We start from the raw sequence: 21,907 nt of genomic DNA, 5'->3' as shown, positions 1-21,907 counted from the left end.
CGCCCTGAAGAAACGGCACAAGCGCTCCTTCAGTGCGCATGCACCAATGATGTCAGTGGCAGCGTATATAGTAAATATCTCCTAAATGGTGCAAGTTTAGGAGATATTTACAGTACCTACAGGAAAGCCTTATTATAGGCTTACCTGTAGGTACAATTAAAGAGGAAGAATTCTGTAAGAGAAAGGCATAATGAGCTAGTATGCATCGTATACTAGCTCATTATGAAATGCCTTAAAATAAAACCTTCCAACGGTGCTCACACACCGCTGAGGTGGCTGACTTCCAGGTTCGCGGGCCGCAATGACGTCACTCCTACGAATGCGCGTGGGAGCCTCCGTTCACAGGTCAGAAGGGATGGCCCCTGCGGTCATTCCTTCAGAGTGGATGTGTCAGTGATGTCACTGGCTGCCTTCTAATGTAAATATCTTCTAAACGTTACACATTTAGGAGTTATTTACACTACCTATATTATAGGCTTACCCATAGGTAAATGTCAGCAGAGGAAGTTTACTTCCTATTTACGGAGCGAGCCAGGAAGCCAGGGCTGCTTCCTTAACAACCGATTAATCAGCTGTCAGCAGGCTTCCCTGCTGACAGCTGGATGTAAAGAAAGAATTGCCAGCAACAAACAAAATCTGTGAAAAAATGTCCCTCAGGTCTGGTATGGTTTTTGAGGGGAACCCCATGCCAAAGTTTTTAAAAATATAGCATGGTGTCTCTCCCAAAATCCAAACCAGACCCTTAAACGAGCATGTAGCCCAGCAGGTCAGGAAAGGGCAACCAAGCACCCCCATCCTGAACCATACCAGGCCACATGCCCTCAACATGGGGGCGGGGGTGCTTTGGGGCAGAAGGGGCCTTACTCATTCACCCAAAAAAGTGTCAAAATGAAACACAAACACAATTTTTGACAATTCCTATATTAAAAGTAAGTAAGTGTTCCCCCTGTGTAGATCCATCGTCAATCATGACACCTGCCACACTGCCAACCTGAAAAAAAAAAGCCCCGCTTGCGCCGAAGGCTCCCACCCACATGCTTGCTCTGTCGTCTGACATTTCTTAAATAGCTAAGGGCCAAGGCCACCAGACGACCTCACATGGTGTCCGCCCCCTTGTGATGTCATCAACCAGTGCATACAGGCTAATGATGTCATACGTCTGACTCAGCTAATCAGAGGAAGCTTTCTATTCATTGGTAGAATGCATCACTCACACTGAATGCCACTGCTATAGACTCTTCTGTGTTCTGGGTATGAGAAAGGAAGTCTCGGCTCGCACCCAGAACACAGTGTGGTATGTTGTATGTAGCTGCAGCTACATACAATTTATACTGAACATCCAACGGCCTCACAGGTTAGAAAGGGACATAGGGGGTTATTTACTAAAACTGGAGGGTGCAAAATGTGGTGCAACTGTGCATTTAAACCAATCAGCTTCCAGGTTTTATTGTCAAAGCTTAATTGAACAAACTGAAGTTAGAAGCTTATTGCCTATCATGCACAGCTGCACTAGATTCTGAGTACATCAGATTTAGTAAATCTACCCTAATATAAATTGTGTGAGTTCTTCTTTTAAGCAGAGACCCTAGAGAATAAAATGGTGAGTGTTGCAATTTTTTATGTCACAGTTTTTTCAAATGCAATTCTGTTTGGTAAAATATACACTTTAACACTTTACCGCCATACGGCACTGTGTCACTTTAATTGAGAATTGCGCGGTTGTGCGCTGCTGTACCCAAACAAGATTTTGCTATAATAAATATCCCCAAAAATATTTTCTAAAAAAAATGTCTTCATCCGTTTAGGCCAATATGTATTCTTCTACATAATTTTGGTAAACAAAAACGCAATAAGTGTATATTGGTTGGTTTGCGCAAAAGTTATAGCGTCTACAAAATAGGGGATAGATTTATGTTATTTTTATTGTTTATAAATGTATTACTAGTAATGGCGGGGATCTGAGTTTTTTAGCGGGATTGTGGCGGACAGATTGGATACTTTTGACACTTTTTTTGGACCAGTGACATTTATACAGTGATCCGAGCTAAAAATAGCTACTGAATACTATATAAATGACACTGGCAGGGAAGGAGTTAACACCAGGGGGCGATCAAGGGGTTAAGAGTTCCCTAGGGAGGTGTTTCTAACTGTGGGGGCAGTGTAGTGACTGGAGGAGGAGTGAGATCGCTGTTCCTGATCATTAGGAACAACAGATCTCTCTCTACTCCCCTGTCAGAACGGGGATCTGTTTACATACACAGATTACCGTTCTCTGTGGAATGATCACGGGTGGCCATCGGACATCGCGGGCACTGTCCGCGCTCATCAGCTCCGATGTCATGCTGCAGACGCCCCATCTATCGCTCTTAAAGCGGCCGATGTACAACTACGGCGATTCCTGCTGTGCCAACCAGCAGCAGTACAATGACAGTCGGCAAGAGGTTAAAGCCTGCAGAGCATTGCAACCATGATCAGTGCGTCATGGGTGCGAAATGAGACATCTAATAGGTTCCTCCATCTACAGAAAGGGAGTGGATGGATGAATCCCCCTTACTGGGCTCCTGTATTCTAACAGCTGCTGGCGCCAACTGTCAGCATATCCGAACAATGCCTGCAGCTGATTGGCTGTAGGTACTGTTCTGCCAACAATTTATAGCCTAGCTTCTTTACCAAGGGTCAACCTGGTAACCAAATTTTGTTGAGCTGGCAAGGCCACCGGCTGCTAGAATTTCAGCCAATTCCTCTGAAAAGGCCAAAATTCTAGCAGTGTATGGTCATCTCCACCTTCCTGTTCACACGACTTTTGTAGAAGGAGCTGGGTGGGAAATAGTCGGCTGAACAGTGATGCATTTAAGAAGATGGAGGAAATGTCTCTTCAGAAAGCTGTGGGTACTGGCTGCTAGAATACAATATCCATCCTGGTATTTAGCATGAATGGAGCAATCTCTGCATGTTTGGCTATTTAATAACCTCAGAAAGTCAACAAAAAGGAAGTCAGACTATGTGCCTCATATAGAGAAACTAAATCGGCTTCTTCCTAAAAAAAGAATCTTGTGATTTCTGGTGAGGTAACCCTATCCTTCTGTGTCTTGTAGTGACGCGGACGTTGTTGGGAGGAACCATTGGCACTGCAGGGGGGCACATGGAGATCGACATTCCCAGAAGTGTTGTTTCAAAACAGATTTGGTGGATGATTCCTTAGTAACAGCTTAGCGTTTGATGGCGCTGCAAGCAGTAGTCGTAAGTATTTATATTTTTTTTTTCAAGTAACGTCTGTACATAGAATAATATTTTGGTGACAGGGTCACTTGAAGCTCCCAGACCTCATCTGTTAGATTTATATAAAAATAAAATGGGGGGGGGGGGTGGCAGTCAAGAGTTAATGCACATTTATACTCCACTAAAAATGATGCAAGAACTTTTCTTCTTCATATATATATTTTTTTTACTTTTCCATGTTTTTATTTGTATTTTGCTTTTCCTTTGCATATATTTTCATTTGCATAGTTCTGCTTTTACTATGTATAGCATTGGTGACGTCCTTGTCATGCTCCATAGAAGGGAACTCACAGTGAGGTTCCTCCCTTTGATATTTTTGTCCTAGGGATAGCTTCATGAAATGTATACTGCATTGTTTTGCAGTATAATAAATGATGCTGTTCCAAATTTGTTCAGGATGCGTTTTACAGGAAGGCTCTAGTACATACCACTACACAAAATAAACATTGTGTGGCCCATGGCCTGGAGGTCAGCAGAATTCCTGACATCTCCTCTGTATACAGCGGAGAGACGAAGCAGAGACGCGGAAATCATAGTAGCCCTAGTATCCAATGCAGACATTAAATGGGTTGTTTCTTTTGGGTGATCACGTGAAGATTTGCCAGTTTGTTATAAGCAATCAAAATTACTGTTTGTGAAACACAGAAATCCATTCTGCAAAATACAATTTGGTCAGCTAAAATATGGTCAGCTAAGGCGCTGAAACAATTCTTGATAGGTATAGTCTTTAAGAGACCATTTACACTGTTGCACTTTAATGGATAAAACGCATGTTCCCAATTTCCCCATAGTAAAAATAGTATCTATTCCCATCTCAGTGCGGCAGTGCAATGTGTTTTAAAAAATACAAGGCGTCCGGTTTTTTTTTGCCTTTTTAATTTGTTAAGAGGCCCATAGAAGTCAATAGGAGGTCATCAAAATGCATAAAACTTGTTTCAAAGTATTTGTGTTGGCAACATGCATTATTAAGTCTTGATCAATGGCTGTTAACCACTTCAGCTCCAGAAGGTTTTACCCCCTTCCTGACCAGACCATTTTTTGCGATAAGGCACTGTGTTGCTTTAAAGAGGAAGTAAACCCTCAGCAAAGAAACAAAAAAAACAAAAAGCCCTGCAAGACAAAGGCATAATTAGCTAGTATGCATAGCATACTAGCTGATTATGTATCACTTACCTCAGATTGAAGCCCCCGCATCGGTCCACGTCTCCCCCTCCGTCCGCCAACATGTTGTCCCGGAGTGACTTCCAGGTATCGTGGCTCCGGCGCTGTGATTAGCCGGAGCCGCAATGATGTCCCTCTGTGCATGCGTGCGGGAACGGCACAGTACAGCTGAAGCAACGGCATTTAGCCCCATTGCTTCAGTTGTCTTAAGTGCACATGTGCCGAATGATGTCGGCACATGCAAATACCATGCAGGTTTAGGAGATATCCTTGTTAGCTACAGGTAAGCCTTAATATAGGCTTACCTGTAACATAAAGTTGTAAACAAGGGTTTACAACCACTTTAACTGACAATTGTGCGGTCGTGCGACGTTGTACCCAAATATAATTGATGTCTTTTTTCCCCCCCACAAATAGAAGCTGCTATTGGTGGTATTTGATCACCTCTGCTGGATTTTTTTTTTGCGCTATAAACAAGAAAAGACCGACAATTTTGAAAAAAAAAACAATATTTTTTATTTCTGCTACAAAACATATCCAAAATGTAAAAAATCTAATTTATTCACCAATATGTATTTTGCTACATAGTTTTGGTAGAACAAATCCCAATACACATATATTGATAGCGTCTGCAAACGATGGGATAGATTCATGGACTTTTAACTTATTTTTTATTGTTTTTACTGGTAACGGCGGCAATCAGCGATTTTAAGTGGGATTGTGTCGGGCAAATATGACACTAAGTGAAATTTTTTGGGGACCAGTGACCAATACAGTGATCAGTGCTAAAAAATGTAGGAAATGGGTTAACATCAGGGCCGATCAAAGGGTTAAGTGTGCTCCTAGGGAATGCTTGCTAACTATGTGGGGGGTGCTGACACTGGAGGAAAACAGAGATCCGTGTTTTTTACCAGTATAATTTTGTATATACCATACCTGGCCGATGGTCCCTGGAAGCTGGAAATCACTGTTGTAGACACCACAACTCCAGTGATCTCAACTTGCATCAGGATCCTGTGCCAAGCGGCTGCCCTGCTACATTATGAACTGGTCAGCACAGGCACCATTTAAAGAATGCTTTGCATTCTATTAATTAATGCAAAGCATTCTCTGATTGGAGGAGGTATAGAGTGTTGCATCACCGACTTGCCTCTCCACCTCATCCAATTAGAGAATGCTTTACATTCATTCAATAAATGGAAAGCATTATCTGAATGGCACAGCTGTTCAGCATGTGACCTGGAAATAAGTGGCTGGAACAGTGACATTGGCCAGGTATGGTGTGTGTGTGTGTGTATATATATATATATATATATATATATATATATATATATTGCTGGAATGTGACTACATATAAAATATCCATACCTGGGATTCTTCTTTAAATATGTTATCCTGCTGCACTGACATTCTAAAAGTACCAAAATAGTTTTTTTTTCTGTTTTGTTGTTTACAGTTTCTTTTTTTAACAGCTTCAGATTTTACCCCCTTCCTGACCAGAGTACTTTTTGCGACTCGGCACTGCGCCGCTTTAACTGACAATTGCACGGTCGTGCAATATTGTACCCAAACAAAGTTTACATCCTTTTTTTTTCCCCACATATAGAGCTTTCTTTTGGTGGTATTTGATCATCTCTGTGGTTTTTATTTTTTGCGCTATAAACAAAAAAAAGCAACAATTTTGAAAAAAAAAAACCCACAATACTTTGTACTTTTTGCTATAATAAATATTCCCTTTTTTTTTGCTTTTTAAAAAGTAAATTTTTTCTCAGTATAGGCCAATATGTATTCTTCTACATATTTTTCGTAAATTGAAATAAGCATATATTGATAGGTTATAGTGTCTACAAAATAGGGGATATTTTCATAGCATTTTTATTATTATTTTTGTTTTTTTACTAGTAATGGCGGCGATCTGTGATTTTTATCGTGACTGCGACATTATGGCGGACACATCGGACAATTTTGACAAATTTTTGGGACCATTGCCATTAATACAGCGATCAGTGCTATAAAAATGCATTGATTACTTGTTCCCTAATGTGTGTTCTAACTGAAGGGGGGCGGGGACTGACTAGGAGAGATGACAGATCGCTGTTCATACTCTGTATGAACAAATGAACTGTCACTTCTCCCCTCAGAGAACAGAGATCCCGGTTCTTGGCGTTTTATGAGCAATCTTGGTCATCGAGACTGCCGGATACTCGCATCGGCACCGGGGGCAAGCAGCGGGCACCACTGGCAGCACATGTGCGCCCCTAGTGGCCACCTTAGGAATCAATGTAACATAAAGGCGTTTCGTCTGCCTGTGCCATTCTGCCGCAGTACAACTGCGGCGGCTGGTTGGCAAGTGGTTAAATTAAATTCAAATGCTGAAAACTCACAGTGCAATGGGAACATATATTTATTAATGTTTCCACCCTAGAATTGCACTACTTTCACCTAAAATTCACCCCTAAGACACTGTTAGAAAGCGGGAGAATCGTGGATAAACGTTATGTGGATCTGGGGTGAAAACATTGATCAATAGACCTTATAGTAAGGGTTTGTAGCAAGAGCAAGCATTGGGTCTTATGTTGAGTTACCAAAATTTTCTATATCAGTAGACTATAGCTATTGGGTTTCCCAGTATGTATAAATTTACACATGGTATGGAAATTAGATGGTAAACTGGTACACAAGGACTAATGTTAATGAATAAACACTTATTGATTGTACATTTGAAGTTTAGCAAACAGAGGAGTATAATATTGTATAAAGTGTTGACCTTATTTCTCAGGCCTTGTATTGTCTTCTGTCAGAAAACAAATGCATTAGACCCCTTTCACACTGCTTTTAACCCTCACTAGCAGCCGAATAAAGGGTTAAATGCACCTGAAGAGCGCTGCTGCCGAATCACTTTGCAGGCGCTTCGGCAGTGGTGCCCTTTCATTTCAATGGGCAGGGGCAATGAAGGAGCGGTGTATACACAGCTCCTAAGATGCTGCTTGCAGGACTTTTTCCAACGTCCTGAAAGTGCACCTCTCCAGTGTGGAAACACTGAGGCTTTCACACTGGCGCTGCAGGGGAGGCGTTTTTCAGGCGCTTTACATGTGCTATTTTTAGCCCTTTAGCGCCTGAAAAACTCCTCCAGTGTGAAAGGGGTCTTTGTGCTGTTAAAATATTGTTCATAGTAAGAATCTGAAATATAGGTAATTAGCTAAGACTGTTGTGTTTTTTTTTTTTTGTATGTTTGTTAGTTTGTTTTTATTGTACCCACTGAACCTTCTATATCTATACTATACCAGGACTAAACCAATTGCAAGTGCCAAGTATTTACAGTAACTAAGAAATAACTAGATTGTCTGACACTTTCATACTGTTGTCAGTGAAACCACATCACATCCTAGCCTTAAAAAGTGCCTGCTGACAGATATAACTAAGGGACTAGATATTGAATTCTACATGAATTTACCAACCCCTGGTAACACATGATGGGGTACTCTACATCAGTGTTTTCAGTTAAGGCACCCTTTAAATTTATAGGCATTCTTAAATTACCTTTTGAAAGTATGGACAGCCTCAAGGCACCCCATTCTAAAATGTAAAAAACATTCTAATAGTTTTACATAATGCAGCAACATCCACACACAAGACATTCAACGTTAGAGGTGATTTATTCTCCTAAAGCAAATACACTTTTACACACTGGTACTGACTAGTATTTCTTTGTTTCTCTTCTCCCTCAATTCTCTCCATCAGTCAGCTAATGTGACCCAAATGCTGAGGGAGAGGAGCACAGGAGGGTCAAACAAGGATGCTGTGGAGGCAACAGACATCCTCCTTATCAACTGATGGCGTCATTGGTTGTTAGGATTCCAGTGTCTAGAAAGTCTTAATGGTGCATAATAAAAACCCATAGATTTGTGTAATTAAAAGGCAGGCTTGATACACCTGTTGGCTTGTATACAATTTTTGATAAATTTTTCGGCATTTTGCCAAGGCACCACAGGGTACCTGGGCACCCTGGTTGAAAAAGGCTGCTCTGCACCAACACAACCCTAGTTTCCGTGAACTATGGGGATGCAATACTAGATTGCAGCTTTAGTACCATCTGCTGGTAGACTCTGGTATTTGCAGATCTTTAAGTCAAAGATAATGACAGTATATGGATACATTCACAAAAGAAAATCTGTAAAACCAGCTGATGAGTACAAACAAAAGAAACATTATCCCCATGTTGGTGTTCGTTTAATTGGACAAATTACAGTAAACAGCTGTTTTAAATGTGGGGCCATTTTAAGTAAGTCTTTCATACCTGTAAACCTTTAGATCATAAGCTCTCACAAGTAGGACCTTCCTAAACCTCCTGTTTTTAATTGCATTTTAATTGTACTCCTTCCCTTTATTTTGTAAAGTGCTACACAAGCTGCTGGCACTTTATAAATCCTGTATAATAATTAAGCTGACAGCAGGTTTTAAAAGCAGGCACCTACAGTTGTCTGTTACTGTACGTAGATCTCAACACTGATGAAGAAGGTCATGTTCCAGCCCCAACCTTCTGTACCTGGTCAGTGAGACTGCCTATCAACCTGGCCAATGGCAAAGTGTAGAAGACCTGGTGCTCAACATCCTCCATTGAAATCAAGACATCCCACAAAGTTTCAAAGTTTTCTAGCTTCTGGGGCCCTCTATTAACTTAACATTATAATTAATGTTATGAGTTTAGGAGCATTCTTTTAAAGCCTGCTAAAAAAAATAAAAAAATGAATTACTTGTGTAACAACGTTATTGCTATCTGGTGCTGCAGATGTCAAACATGGTGCATACATCCATTTACCAAAAGGAATGTGATACGGGGATTATTGCCCTGGGCCTACTGCACTCTGAGTCCTAGGGACTTGGTTTACTGAGCAATAGATTGAATTGGGGGAAAAATTATAATGAACACTAGGTATTTTATATATATAATGAGGGTTCATGAATTCAAAAACTCATTTTTAAGTAGAGGGAGCCAATAGATTCTACCATTGGTTCTCAAGGGAAAATGTTCGGCCTGGAAGAGGGGGATACAACCAAGTGGCCCTTTCATGGTAGGAACAGATTCCTTTGCGCCATACAAAGTGTACCTTTTCATATCCTCCATCATCAGTTTTCTTTGGAGCTCTTGGCATTCAATCTTGACATATGATCTTAGAGCCACAAAGGAAGTTGATGCTGGATCAGTTCCCTCTGCCAGACGGTGTGATCACATGTCTGAACGGGGCCAGATAGCTATATAACACCCACCATGTGTCGCTGACTGCGCATCGCACTCGTACTGATGTTTGAATAATTAAGTATCTCTACTGAGGACCACCAGCCCAGCATACTGTATCTTATTAGTACTGGCCCAGAGAGCACATGCCCCCCAGCTCAGCCCTCCTGCTGGTCACAGAGGTAAGTAAGCTTACAGCATAATCTATATTCATTTTCAGTACTGAGTGAACTTAGCCTTTTATTCCAACTGGAATGCGCCCATAATAAAACTGGCAGGCTAAAAGAACTAGATGGTTTTCTCAGATGGTTTTCTCACTTCCCATAAAAAATCTGTATTTCTGTCTATGAATGAACATCCAAGTTAATAATGACAGTCAAGTACTCATACTGCTTTTTCCCTTCTGTACAAATGTACTTGGATTCCAGTCACTCTCCCAGAGACAATAATCTATTTAAGAACAATCACTTATCATATGCCGCATATTGTTTGGTCCATAATGCCGGAAGATACACCATCTGCTGACTGATCAACAATATTCAAATCAGAATTGTAACAGCAGAGGCCCATGAATTAGGTTCCTAAAAAAAAAAACCATTAACATGCAGCTTAGTAGACCCATATTTTTCGACATTGCTCATGTGCCAGACACTACATTGGACACATATGTTTGGTTGTCGATTACCTTCATATTCAACTGTTATTTTACAGAATGTACACCATTGTGTGTGTATACACTCAAACTACTCATCAGATCAAATAGCAAAGGGTATTGGAGATTTGTCTTGCATTCAGAATTTAGGGTTACTAAACAGGAAAAGTTTGACACTTATTTCAATCAAATGGCCCAACATCATCCATGGGCAAGAAGGGATCACCCCTTATATCAGAAACCCCCTCTATAGTCTACCACAGACAACACCTTTAGTACTTTGTATGATTGTAATTTATCTTGCCTTTGTTTAGTTATATATAGAACATCAGGAGGAAGTACAATCAGTCTGTCGGACTTCCAAAGAGGTCATAGGTGCTTCTATAGCCTCAGGGCTAGTTTGTGCCTTCCCCCCAATAAAGCAATGTAGGAGAGCCAACTCATGTTTTTATGTCATGTGAACATACTTTAGATTTAAGAAATGACTTGTTATTATTTAATTTTCTTCAATTTTAACAAATACACATGAATATGGTTCAGAAATAAGCGGACTGACATTTTATAAATAGTCAGTTCACTGTTTAAAATTACACATAATTCCCAGCATGCTGAGCATTTTTTTTTTCTGCAGATATTTTGTTTTAGAAGAGAAGAGACGTCTGGAATGTCAACGCGTCACAGCTTCAAGCTAAACCTGTCTTGATGAGTCAAGAATTGCTAGTTCCAGGAAGATTGTATCCCTCATGCCCCCAGCTGGTGACACTGAATATTACAGGTTAGTAGAAATGCTAAGTTTCTACGGTCATTTAACCACTAGCCGACCTGTCACCGTCGTCATACTGCAGCAGGTTGGCTCTCCTGGGCAAATCGCTGTAGCTGTATGACGGCCCTTTAAATAGACTTAGCAGGCGAATGCTCGCCACGTGATGTAGGAGCTGATGCACGTGCCCGGCGGCTGTGTTGTCCATCTGGCACCTGCGATCGCACCTCAGAGAGAGAGAGAGAGAGAGAACAGGAGATCTGTCAATGTAAACAGAGATCTGCTGTTCCTAGTGATTAGAAACAGTGATGTCTCTCTACTCCCAGTCACTATACTGCCCCCACAGTTAGAAACACCTCCCTAGGGAACACTTAACCCCTTGATTGCCTCCTAGTGTTAGCCCCTTCCCTGCCGGTGACATTTATACAGTAATCAGTGGCTATTTTTAGCTCTATGTATAATTCTCACTGGTCCCAAAAAAAGTTTCAAAAGTGTGCGATATGTCTGCTGCAATGTCGCAGTCCCACTAAAAAAAAATCACAGATCGCCGCCATTACTAGTAAAATAATAATAATAAAAATGCCATGAATCTGTCCCCTATTTTTTAGACGCTATAACTTTTTTTTTTACCAAAAAATATGTAGAAGAATACATATTGACCTAAAGTGATTAATACATTTTTATTTTTTATCTTTTTGGGGGATATTTTTTATATCAAAATAAAAACATATTGTTTTTGTTTTTTTAATCAAAATTGTCTCTCTTTTTTGTTTTCAGCGCAAAAAATAAAAAACTGCAGAGGTGATCAAATACCACCAAAAAAAGCTCTATTTGTGGTAAAAAAAAGGACGGAAATGTTTGGGTACAGCATCGCATGACCGCGCAATTATCAGTTAAAGAGATGCAGTGCTGTATCGCAAAAAATGGCCTGGTCATCAAGAGGTCAAATCCTTCCAGGACTGAAGTGGTTAAAAAGGAACAGTCCACACTGCGCACCATCTATGGAGCCTATGACAAAGGGGGTACTGCCTGGCTGCATTTTTCTAGTGGCATTTGACTAATAATTCTGGATAACATGACTACCTACAGGTATACTGTATAATGCAGTCTTCTATCGGACTGAATACTATTATATTGTTGTACAATTTCACTGCTTATAGTTTTTTTTACTGCTTTGATAGATTAAAATGATTGTAAAGGATTTTTTTTTTTTTTTAATAGCAAACATTTTCTACTTGCCTTCTCTGTACAATGATTTTTTGATTTCTTCTGGGGCCCCTCCCTGTCCAGTACCCATTATAGCAAGCCATGTGCAATAGAGGCACTCATGCAGGCTGAACACTGAGCCGGCTCAGTGCATTCATAGACACACAGAGCTCAGTAGTTCGGCTCCACCCCCAATTCCCCACCACTGGCTGTGATTCACAGCAGCCGCTGTGTCTGATTCAATGAGGGAGAGAGCGGAGAGAGCCTCTGCTCTCTTGCACACCACTGGATCAAGATCAAGCTCAGGTAAGAATGGGGGTGGGGGTGCTGAGGGAGCTGCAGGTTTTTTACCTTCATGCACAGATTGCACTGAGGTAAAAAAAAAATTGGATTTTATATATATATATATATATATATATATATATATATATATATGTGTGTGTGTGTGCGTGAACCCTTACCTTGGAAAAACAACCCATTCAGTTTCAAATAGAAATGAAAGGCAAAAAAATGACAAGTTATCACGTACCCTCTGTTTTCAGTTGCATAAGGAGCTTGGAGAGCTAAGGCAGGAGAAACAGCAGCACACTGGTCTTCCCAGTGAATGCTGGAGAGCAGGCTGAGTTTCCAGCACAGCCAGAAAACTGACCACATTGTGCTCTCATGCCTAATTCAGTTTTTAAAAGGAAAGCAAAGGGACTGGCAGGAACACCAGGCATTTCACACAAACACAAACTACTTTTCACTTACTTTTTCAAGTACATGGTACAGCAGGCACATATCAGGTGTATGAAATGTTGGGTTAACACATTCTTTAATAAAAGAAAAGTTTAAATGTATTTTTGCATACAGCTAATATAAGTACCTGAATCTGTTTTGATATTATTTTTGTACACAACAGCACTTAGACTAAGCAATGAATGGGAAGCAATGTGAGCCAGTTAGGCTCTACTGTTTTTCTCATGGAGAGGAGAACATTGGGATGAATTGATCAGTAACGGTGATGCTCCTATATTGTGCAATTTGGGGTGAACATGCTGAATTGTCTGGAACTGTGTATGGATGACTGCTGCGTTAAAGTAGAACTGTTTGTTTTATTCACCCCCAACAGTACAGTAAGCATCAATCTTCCAGTGCTGACACTTTAAGTGCTGACTCTCATGGCGAGCATAGAGTAATGACTGCAAGTCACTTATATTCCACCTCCTCCATTCCTAAAACAGCTTGTATTCTTTTCACAGAATGCAAAGCATTTTTTTAAATGGACGAGGGAGGGGGAGTAGTGGATGCCCATTACAATCTCCCCTCATCCAATCACAAAATGCCCTGTGTTCTGTGAAAGATTTTAAGAATGGAGGAGGTGGTGTATGAGCAGCCCACTGTCATTACTGTGTGCTTTGTATGAGAGAAGGAACTGTGAAGTGTTAGTAGTGAAACTTCGTCATTTGGCATACTGCCGGTAATGAATGAAACTAAGAGCTCTAACTAATGCAGCAGCCACCCCCACATGGGACATACCAAAATAAAAGTCATTTTCTGAAGTTTAGCTTTAACCACAATAGGGCCTCATGCACACAGACATATGAATTTATGCTCAAAATATGCCAGCATTATTACTTCAAGAACGTGACAAAAAATGGCTCCAATGTCGTGTACATATGCCCGTTTATGTACTTATGGCTTTGAGCGTAAATGCATTCTGCAATATTAATTCATTCTGGCCATTGGAATACGTTTATGAGCATACATGTGAGTTTATGTATGACTGACCTTTGGTGTGTTATTTTTCTGCCTGTAAACGCTGTTCTTCAAATTTTCCTCTATGTGTGCATGGCCATGTAGGCTAAAGCCTCATACACACGGGATGATTGTTGGACAACCCAGTGCCTGATTTTTGTCAAAAGGGCATGCGCCAGGATCTTTTCTTGCATACTAACATTACACAAATTGTCGTGCCTCAAACACAAACGTAGTGACGTACAATGAGGAATTTCAGCTCTTGAGCTGCTAATCTTGTGTTTGGTATGCATTGATACAGAGCATGCTTGTTTGTACTTTCGACTTTTGTGTGACAGATTTGTGTACTGACCATCTGAAAATCTGACATGGAGCTGTCATTTCACAAAAATTTACTAGCCTGTCATCCAACATTTGTTGGCTGAAAATGGAAAACAATTGTTGAAAGGAGCATACTAACGGTAAGAACTTTGGACAACAGCATGTCAAATGACAATCCCCTTCTGATTTTCGTACCGTGTGTACGAGGCTTAAGACCCCATACACACTATCAGATTTTCTGCAGATTTTTTCCTTCAGATTTACCAAAACCATATAATATGAGGTCAAACCTTAGGAGTTTCAATGTGTATGCAATGAGGCAGGCCCTTGTACTACATGGTTTTGGTAAATCTGAGGACAAAAATCTGCACAAAATCTAATAGTGTGTATGGGGTCTAACAAGGAGGTGTGTTTACAGGCATAAAAATAAATAAAAAAATGCTGAACGCCTGTATAAGTGGTGTTTTATTTTAAGCCATGTGTGCAAGAGCCCTAAAGAAATTGAGGTCACCAGCTTAACTGCACTGTTTGGCAGGAGTACCTGGATCATAAGGCTGGATGAACAGAATTGCTTTAGCAGGAAGACCGTTCACATATATGCCTTTCATTTATGTATTGTGCCTGTATTTTGTTGCTTTAAGACAGAGGCTGAGCTTCAAGGAGGCCCCATAATTATGTGGATCACCATCATGTATAGACACATGAACAGGGTAATCACATAGCTAAGGAATCCAGCTGTAAGAGAATGACATCTTCATTACCGGCTTGTAAGAAAGGGCAGAGATACAAACTGAAAATCTAAAATCTTCAATTGCTTGTGTATCTGAACTGAAAAACTAGTTTTAGGTGATGTTTGCATTGAAATATGTTATTTTATATGTGATTATCACAATTTAAAAACAGCAAAGTGTGCTGGTATTTGTAGTTTTCTGACATCAGAAAGCTAAAATGACAATTCGGTTCTTTGCAGCTTTTCACTATGTAAAGTAGTTCACTATACTTTTTGTTCTACAAAAGGCTATAAGATCGGTATCCTTCACATTATAAATCTGCTAGTATGCCAAGTGCGAGGTCACTTTCACTAAATGCAAACAATTTCTAAGCCCAGCTTTTTGTGAATGCAAAACTTTCTAAACACAATAGCACAAATAACAGAAAACAACATTGAGCAGAGCTAATGCCATTCCCAAAGTGTTAGCAGCTGCGTGAGAGACCTTAATAAACCTTTTGTAAGTTTTTAGGGAATAATTCTAAAAAACGAAAGCATTGTGCAGGCATGAGGTGACAGTTACCCAATGTGGCCATTTTTAGATTGCATTGCACAGTGGTTTCATGTCTCTACCGACGGGCAGATGCTTGGTATTCTCTTGGGAGTAACTGATCACTAATATAAGCAATCACTAATATCCTCATATCCATGACATAAGCAGTGCTGGCAGGTAAAATAAAAAAGTACACAAAAGCCGCATACATACGACAGTTTTTTTCATCAGAAAAAACCCTGATGGTTTTTCCGACAGAATTCCAATGGAGTTTCGCTGAAACGGACTTGCCTAAACATGATCACACCAAAGTCTGATTGTTTAGAACGTGGTGATGTACAACACGTATGACAGGACTAGAAACAGGAAGTTCAATAGCCAGTAGCCAATAGCTGCCCTTGTGTCGTTTTTGGTCCGTCGGAACAGCATACAGACGGCCGGTTTTCCCGATAGAAATTGATTCAGTTTAATACATGTTCTCTTTCTAGGTCTGTCAGAATTTTTGGAAAAAAAAAAGTCAGCTGAAGCCCACACACGATCGAAATATCCGATGAAATGATTCCGTCTGACTTTTTCTGCCGGAAAGTCCAACCGTGTGTACACGGCATTAGGCATTCACTCTTAAGGTAAGCTTACCAGCCATCCACACTGGATTGCTTCTCAGTAAGGATGAGCTCCAGCGTGTTTGCATGCTCCACGTGCAGAGCCCGCCAGGAAGTCAGCGCAGCGCTGCGCTAATCACAGGCAGTGAGACATTTCCCGATGCGCGGCTGCAGAGATCAGGCAATGTCTCACTGCCTGTGATTAGCACAGCGCTGCACCAATTTCCTTGCGGGCTCTGCACCTGGAGCATGCAAACTCACCTGAGCTCATCCTTACTTCTCAGAGGGCAGTATAGTAAATTTTACCCCATTGCCAGCTATGGAACCATTCATATCACCGCGACTCATGTTGCAACAATTATGAAAAAAGTTCCTTCACTACTTTTTACCGATTTCACTTCGACTTATTTGCATAGACTTCTGTTAAATGAAGTCACAAGCCGCAACGAAATCGGAGATACAAATTGCACTGATGTCCAGCTTTGAAATCATGCTGAAGTAGTATGATTTCAAAGCCGCACTGGTGTGAGCCAGGGCTTAACAGGTGTTTAGGAAGTGTTATTGCTGCCTCCCAATGCCTGTTTTTTTCTTCTTTTTTTCTTCTTTTTTTTTTAATTGCTGAACTACAATTTTATATTGCAGGACCACACCGCAACTACGAGCCAAACGTTGTGATTCACATTGAGTTTGACGGTAAGGGCAGCTAAGAGTTAAAAATGATATGGCCGCAGTATGTGTACAGCCCTGTCGGGCTGTAATGTTAGGACTTGGTCCCAGGCACATTGAAGACAGTAATATTTTAATGGATAGATATAATTAATTTCCTATATTTTTATACTCTACATCTATATTACACCATCACATCACATTTTCTGTTTTGTTGCCATTATGGGTACCAATGTTACAACTTATTGTTTCAATAATACAGTAATAATATCCTGATGTTGCTATTATAGTCCAAGCTGGCTGTAGCTATTGGACAAACTGATACACATTTATTGATCTATTGCATTTGAAAACACAGACATTGCAAAGGACACCCCTTGTTCCACTTCTATGCTCACTTATGACACTCCTTCCATGCGCTTTGGAAAAGACCTGATTCTTTCGGGAAGGAAATTTTCTGGTTGCTGTGTCTGTGAGCCCTCCCTCTTTCACTTTAGCAGTAGCTAGACAGGCTAGCCCTTTCAGCTGGCTCTGCAGAGTCAATGGTGGGATGTCTCTTGTGTCTCCTAGTAAGTGCGGGGGAAAGTCTCTTATAGCTTTATTAAAATAAACGGCTGCCTGGCATGGATGCTACAAGGAAATGTAAGGTCTGATGGATATACACAATTACCTAGCATGCAACCTAGACACTGACACTTGCTATTTTCTGCATAGATATACAATGACAAAAGGATTTCAATAATACCGGAAAATATACCAGATAAATCAGGGCTCTGGCTTGACAGGCCTTCCACGGCCAATAAAGACTTGATGAGAGTGAATTTAAATTTTACTCTGGAAAGAAATGACAATTTGCTTTAGGGCACATTCACACTTGCCGTTCTTGTGCATTGCTTTAGTGCAGACTCATTTACACACGTTGTGTCATACATGTGTGTTGTGAAAGGGCCTTTTTACACTTGCGGTGTATTATTGCACATGCATTAAGGCGCGTTATCCTAGCTCCCAACTGTCCCTGATTTCAAGGAACTGTCCCTGATTTGGAGCAATGTCCCTCTGCCCCTCTTTCCTTCACATTTGTCCCTCATTTTGGTCTGATCTTTATAGTTGTATATAAAATGCACCTTTTATCTTTCAAAAAGTGTTTCCCAGTGCTAAACCTTTCATTCAATTTCTAAATTGCTGCATTTGTAAATTTTAAAAGCCAATATAAAGGAATAGTAGTGGTAAAAAAAAAAAGCCCTTGTGGATTTAATGAACTTTTTTTGGCTTAATTCTCCTTTAAGGGGGTGTGGCAGGGGGCATTTCCTATGCCTACATATGTTTGCTAGTTGGTGTCTCTTATTCCCATCTCAAAATGTTGGGAGGTATGTTAACATACACTGCATTAGGACAGCCTTTTAAAATCAATTCATGAAAATATACCAAAGATCGAACACGCAACAAAATCTGTGATTGGATGCAGCACAGTATGGAGCATTGCTGAGTTGCACCACAAGGCTTTAGAGCATGCAATGTGCATTGCAGTAACTTGTGTCTCCCCCCCCCCCCAAAATATATATAGGAGGTCCCCAGGTTACAAACCTCCGACTTAAGAACAACTCCTACTTACGAACGATAGGTGGCGCCGGGCACATCGGAAAACGACGTTGGAAAACAGCGGAAACCACCATTCTGCGCATGCGCGTCCGAATTACGAACAAATCCGACTTAAGAACAAACAGGCAGTCCCTTACCTGTTCGTAACTTGGGGACTTCCTGTAGATGTAAATAGGCCATTAACGACTTGAAGTTCAGGCCTTTTTCTGACATTTGTTGCTTACAAGTTAGAATCTGTATTTTTTGCTAGAAAATTACTTAGAACCCCCAAACATTATATAGATTTTTTAGCAGAGACCCTAGAGAATAAAATGGCAGTTGTTGCAATATTTTATGTCACACTGTATTTGCGCAGTACAGCAATCTTTCAAACACAAATACACTTTAATGAATGAAATGAAAAAAAAAATGTTTTTGTATAATGTGAACGATGATGTTACACAGAGTAAATAGATACCTAACATGTCATGCTTTAAAATTGTGCTAACTTGTGGAATGGTGACAATCTACGGTATTTAAAAATCTACTACATCCGCAGGCATCATTCCAGTACAACCACTTGAAGCCAAATGACCTAGAGGTGTGTGATATGTGTTTTGATTTTTGTCATTTTTTTTACACAAATAGACCTTTTTTTTGGTGGTATTTAAACACCACTAGGGTTTTTATTGTTTGCTAAACGTGAAAAAAAGACACGTTTAAAAAAAAAATGTTTTTCTTAGTTTGTGATAATATTTTTCCATAAGTAATTTTTATTCTTTACTGATGGGCATAAATGTGGCAGCACTGATGGGCATTGATAAGGGGGTGCTGATGAGGCTGTACTGATATGGGGCACTGATAATCTGCACTGATATGCAGATCATCAGCGATGGGCTATGATGAGCTGCACTGATAGGCAGCAATGATGGGCAATGAAAACTTGCACTGATAGGCAGCACTGATAGGCACTGATGAGCTGCACTAATGGGCACTGATGGGCTCTGATAGGGGTCACTGACAGATAGCACTTATGGGCACTGATAAAGTGGCACTGGTGAGGCAGCACTATTATGCGGCAATGATGGGCACTTATGGGTAGCACTGACACTGATAGGTGGCACTGATAATCTGCACTGATAGGCAGCACTAATGGTAAATGATAGGTGGCACTGATGATCTGCACTGACAGGCAGCACTGATGGTCAATGATAGGTGGCACTGATAAACTGCACTAATGGGCACTGATGGGCAGCACCGATAGGGCTCTGATAGGTGGCACTGATGGTCAATGATAGGTGGCACTGATGAGCTGGACTAATGGGCACTGATAAGGTGCCACTGGTGAGACAGCACTATTATGCGGCACTGATGGGCAGCACTGATGTGTGACACTGACACTGATAGGTGGCACTGATGATCTGCAGTGATAGGCAGCACTGATGGTCAATGATAGGTGGCACTGATGAACTGCAGTAATGGGCACTGATTCAATGCACTAATAGGCACTGACAGGGCTTTGATAGGCGGCACTGATAGTCAATGATAAGTTGCAGTGATGAGCTGCACTAATGGGCACTGATGGGCTGTGATAGGCGGCACTGACAAGCAGGACTCATGGGCACTGACAAGGTGGCACTGATAGGCGGCGCTGATCAGCTGCACTGATAGGTGGCACTGGCACTGCTGAGCTGCAATAATGGGCACTGATAGGTGGCACTGATGAGCTACACTGATAGGTGGCACTAGCATTGATTGGATGGCACTGATGAGCTGCATTGATAGGCAGCACTGATAGGAGGCACTAATAGGTGGCACTGATGAGCTGCACTGATAGGGGGCACTGGCATTGATTGGATGGCACTGATGAGCTGTACTGATAGGTGGCACTGATAGAGGGCACTAGCACTGATAGGTGGCACTGATAGAGGACACTGGCACTGATAGGTGGCACTGGTACTGATTGGTGGCACTGATCGAGGACACTGGCACTGATAGGTGGCACTGATAGAGGGCACTGGTACTGATTGGTGGCACTGATAGAGGACACTGGCACTGATAGAGGACACTGGCACTGATAGGTGGCACTGATTGGTGGCACTGATAGAGGACACTGGCACTGATAGAGGACACTGGCACTGATAGGTGGCACTGGTACTGATTGGTGGCACTGATAGAGGACACTGGCACTGATTGGTGGCACTGATAGAGGGCACTGGTACTGATTGGTGGCACTCATAGAGGACACTGGCACTGATAGGTGGCACTGATAGAGGGCACTGGTACTGATTGGTGGTACTGATAGAGGACACTGGCACTGATAGGTGGCACTGATAGAGGGCACTGGCACTGATTGGTGGCACTTATAGAGGACACTGGCACTGATAGAGGACACTGGCACTGATAGAGGACACTGGTACTGATAGGTGGCACTGATAGAGGGCACTGGTACTGATTGGTGGCACTGATAGAGGGCACTGGTACTGATTGGTGGCACTGATAGAGGACACTGGCACTGATAGGTGGCACTGATAGAGGACACTGGCAGTCTGGCACTGATAGGTGGCACTGATAGAGGACACTGGCACTGATAGGTGGCACTGATAGAGGGTACTGGTACTGATTGGTGGCACTGATAGAGGGCACTGGTACTGATTGGTGGCACTGATAGAGGGCACTGGTACTGATTGGTGGCACTGATAGGTGGCACTGATAGAGGGCACTGGCACTGATTGGTGGCACTTATAGAGGACACTGGCACTGATAGAGGACACTGGCACTGATTGGTGGCACTGATAGAGGACACTGGTACTGATAGGTGGCACTGATAGAGGGCACTGGTACTGATTGGTGGCACTGATAGAGGGCACTGGTACTGATTGGTGGCACTGATAGAGGGCACTGGTACTGATTGGTGGCACTGATAGAGGACACTGGCACTGATAGGTGGCACTGATAGAGGACACTGGCAGTCTGGCACTGATAGGTGGCACTGATAGAGGACACTGGCACTGATAGGTGGCACTGATAGAGGGTACTGGTACTGATTGGTGGCACTGATAGAGGGCACTGGTACTGATTGGTGGCACTGATAGAGGGCACTGGTACTGATTGGTGGCACTGATAGAGGACACTGGCAGTCTGGCACTGATAGGTGGCACTGATAGAGGACACTGGCACTGATTGGTGGCACTGATAGAGGGCACTGGTACTGATTGGTGGCACTGATAGAGGGCACTGGTACTGATTGGTGGCACTGATAGAGGACACTGGCACTGATAGGTGGCACTGATAGAGGGCACTGGTACTGATTGGTGGCACTGATAGAGGACACTGGCACTGATAGAGGGCACTGGTACTGATTGGTGGCACTGATAGAGGACACTGGCACTGATAGGTGGCACTGATAGAGGGCACTGGTGGTACTGATAGGTGGCACTAATAGAG

General features: G+C 41.8%; 1 long non-coding RNA gene across 1 annotated transcript in view; it reads left to right on the top strand.

Annotated features, from left to right (window-relative positions):
• Positions 1-3,123: 3,123 nt before the first annotated feature.
• Positions 3,124-21,907, top strand: part of LOC143934230 (uncharacterized) — a 33,454-nt gene continuing 14,670 nt past the window's right edge. The window contains exons 1-5 of the long non-coding RNA XR_013263228.1: positions 3,124-3,240; positions 10,960-11,103; positions 11,866-12,177; positions 16,103-16,240; positions 16,859-16,909. This is a non-coding gene — a long non-coding RNA (uncharacterized LOC143934230). The remainder of the gene's footprint in view (positions 3,241-10,959; positions 11,104-11,865; positions 12,178-16,102; positions 16,241-16,858; positions 16,910-21,907) is intronic.

The sequence above is a fragment of the Lithobates pipiens genome, unplaced genomic scaffold, assembly GCF_037356315.1.
Source record: "Lithobates pipiens isolate NorthernLeopardFrog02 unplaced genomic scaffold, aLitPip1_a1.2 Scaffold_27, whole genome shotgun sequence".
NCBI classification, from domain to species: Eukaryota; Metazoa; Chordata; class Amphibia; order Anura; family Ranidae; genus Lithobates; species Lithobates pipiens.
The sequence above is the reverse complement of the archived record's forward strand: the minus strand, read 5'-3'. Positions and strand labels throughout refer to the sequence as shown.